We start from the raw sequence: 3,656 nt of genomic DNA, 5'->3' as shown, positions 1-3,656 counted from the left end.
GGGACCTCAAGGACCAGGGGCTGGGGACCCGGGCCAGGGAGGGGACCCTGGGTGGGGCTCTGGTTGGGAGGTGGAGACTGATGGAGGCAGTGACTGATGGGCCACTCTCTCCAGGCACCCCTCAGCCCTGGGCCCTCCAGGTCCTTCAGGCTCTGCCTCAGGGGTCTGAGGTGCAGGGTTCACAGACAGGGTTTCCCATCAGCTGCACCAGCTCTATTTGGGGGAAGTACTGTGAGGAGGGGCCCAGAGGGCCTGGGAAGGTGAAGAAGGAGAAATTGGAATTGTGTGGCTCACTCTTGACTTCCTTCAGTCCCCGCTCTTCATGGCCCCCCTGAAATGAGGGAAACAAGGGCTTGAGTTTCCCTGGGCCAAGGGCCCCACTGGAGAGAACCAATCAGCTGTTCCTCTTTCTACAGCCAGAAATGCTACAGCTGCAGGAGGGAGCAAAGGGGGCAGAAGGACAGTCTACAGGTTGCTCCTGCACTGCAGTTCCCTGCTCCTTGGAAACTAGGGCCTTGGCCTGGGAGAAAACCCCAGGGCCAGAGGAATGGGTGATGTGGCTGGTGATTTAAAATGGAACTTTCTTGAAGCTCCTTCCCTCTGCTCTTGGTCCCTGCCTCCCTAGCAAGCCTCCCCTCAGCCCTCAGTGCACCCAATGACCCCCTCCCTTGGGGTGACTCCTGATGAAGCACAACTCCCCAAAGGGTCCCCAGCCCACAGGGGTGGCCATATTTGGGCAGTGCCCGGTCCTGTGGGCTCGGCTATCTGGGGAGCAGATTTTGGGTCTGGATCTCCCTGGGGAGTGGGTCCTGGGCTGGGATCTTTCCCTTGGGGGCCCTCTTATCCCTTTCTCTCCTCCTCCCCCATTGCTGTAAATATTTCAACAAAATGGAAAAGAAAAAAAAGACAAAAAAAATTTCATCACTTGAAGCCACCGGGAGCCTGCGGCCTGGCCAGCCCGGACTTTCTCCGGAGCAAAGCAGCGTCGCTGGGCCCTGGCAGCCAGGACTTCTCTGTGTACATGTGCATCCCCAGCCGGGGTGGGCAGGCCGCCAGAGCAGCTTTTTACAATCCAGAGACAGAAAAAATCTAGACGCAACAGCGAAACAAAGAACCCGTTTCCTTCCCGGCACAGTTTCTGTGGCCTCCTTCCCACCCGCCCCGCCTGCCTCCCATCCTCAGCCCTCCTGGGGCGTGTACCTCACTGCCTGCCCCAGGACTGCCTGGGCCTGATTCCTTCCTCCTCCCCACTGGTCCCAGGGAGGCGCCCTCACACCCAAAGATGCTTTTGCCAAGATGGCTGTGCTATCCCTCTGAGTTCCTGCTTCCTGTGCGTTGCTTCTGGGACTCTGGGCAGGGGGAGAAGGGGCTGATTTCCCACCTAAGAGAGGTTGATGGGAGAAGGAAAGTAGGAAAGCACTGGGGCGCTGAGGTCAGCAGGGTGTGATGGTGGTGACTGAGGAGGGAGGGCTGAGAGGGGCAAGGTTGTCTTTTCTCTCTGGAGGGCAGTGCAGATGAGAAATCAGCTTTCCTGCCCTTCACCTGCCGGCTGCCAGGGTCTGCATTCAGGACATCCTTGTTCTGGGGGCTCGACCCCAAACTCATAGGCCCTAAAAGTTTCAGGCTTGGGACGTCTCTTAGTACCTCTCCTGAACCCTCCTCTTCCAGCCTACCACCTTGGTCTTCCCACCCCCCTCCAAACTCTGGGGGCTAGTATAGTCCTATTGCCACATTAACCAAGCCCCATCATTACCATTTCCCTAGGGGTGACCCTTCACCTCTGCTCTGACCCCTCCCTGTCTCTTTTGCCCCTCCCTGTTTTCTCACAAGTGCCATGAGTTTTAAAACATCTTCGGGTCTCAGCCTGCTGCTGCCATGAACTTCTTTGGGTTAAAGGGGAGGGGCTCTAGGGAGGAACTGGGGGAAAGGAACAGGTAGGTGACTGGAGGGACCCTTTTTGCTGCTAGAAAGCCCCTCCCTTAAGGGGAGCTGGGGCTGGCTTGTCCCTATCAGGGGAGAAGGGGTCAGACCAAAGATCTAGGTTTGTCCAGTGTAGGGGTGCAGGTGGGAGAAGGTAAGGGTTGGGCTCTATATGGTAAGAAGGCTTAACCTTTCTTCAGAAAACCATGAGTGAGGTCTAGAAGGGAGAAGTAAAAATGGGAACAGTCTTGGCTCTGTGAGGAGGGGAGACAGCTCCTTGGCTTTCCTGGGCCAGGGGCCTCCATTGGGAGGGGTGACAGAGACCTAAGAGGAGCTGCAGGAGAGCATAAATGGAGGGGCTGGCCCTGCCCCTGCCCGGGTATCAGCCCAGCTAGATCAAGGCTCCCTCTGACACCAGCCAGAAGGGCTGGAAATGCCAGATGGAAGGAAGGGAGTTGCCAGGAGACTGGAAACATCCCACTTCTCTCCTCAGCCCAGTCCTTTTATCTCTCCAGACTTGACAGTCGAGGGGAGAGAGTGTGCAAGAGGTCCCTTGGTTTCCATTCCAGCCTGAATCACCAAGGTGGATTCCAAGACCTCAAGAGTTGGTGGCAGGAGCCCCTGGTAGGGCTGGACACCACTGCAATCCAGTGCAAGCCACCCCTGGAGCCCAGGTGTCCCCCACCCCAACCAGACCTGGTGCCTTGACTCCCCCACCCCAGCGGGGACAGTATAGAAAAGGAAGGGTCTTGGTTTCCTCTCCTACCCCCTTCCTTGAGCTCCTGAATTCATTTACTTTTGTGTTCTTTTTCTCTGGGTTTTCTGTTTTGTTTTTTTCTTTTAGTTTCCCTTGCCTTGCCTTTCTCTGTCTCCACCTCTTTCCGTGTCTTTCTCTCCGTCTCCGTGTACCTCTTGCCCTCAATTTCTCTGTCCATTCAGGCCTCCTCCCACACCTCACACCCCCAGTTCCTCCTTGGTCTCCTTTTCGATATGCCAAACCAATTTTGGGTCGAGTGCATTTAACGAGAACAAAACAAAAGGCTCATAACAACAAGAACGTTTCAGAAAAAAACAAAAAGTTTAAAAAAATTGTTGAGTCAAAAATCAATAAAGAAATTAAGATTTCTTGGACTGACAAGAGTGGTGTGAGTCATTGGGGGTGAGAATTGGGTGAGTGGCTCATGGGGCATCCCCATTAAGTGCTGACACAGCTGAGGAGCCTGTACTGCAATGTTAGAACCCACAGCAGGAGGCCTGACAAATCAACAGTTTCAGTGATGCTTGCAGAAAGTTTGTGGACAATGAGTTCCTGATGGTGAGATTTCAGGTGCAGTTTTTCTCTGTGTTCTCATAATCCCTCTAGGATGGAGGTTATCAGAGCTCCTTTTACAGACAGGAAAACTGAGGCTTACAGCGCCTGGATGCACAACTAAATCCCTCTGGCCAGGTCTGAAAATCCTTTCTCTGTCAAACTCTGAAGGCTGGGTTCGAGTAGAGCACTGGAATTTTACACCGTGCCCCTCTGATTCCAACTGCCTTTCTTACACTGCCACGTGCTGCTGGAATGGTGCATTTTTTTTAAAGATTGATTGATTGATTGATTGATTTATACATATATGCATACAAGCACTGGGTATAGTCAGAAGCGCGGGAGGGTGAGAGAATTCACCAGAGCCAGAGCAGGCAGAAGGACGGAAGCACACTGCTGAGGGGAGCAGCAGGCGGCAGGAGAGGTC

This window comes from Talpa europaea, assembly GCF_964194135.1.
Source record: "Talpa europaea genome assembly, chromosome: 12".
Taxonomy (NCBI): domain Eukaryota; kingdom Metazoa; phylum Chordata; class Mammalia; order Eulipotyphla; family Talpidae; genus Talpa; species Talpa europaea.
Note: the sequence above shows the minus strand (reverse complement) of the source record.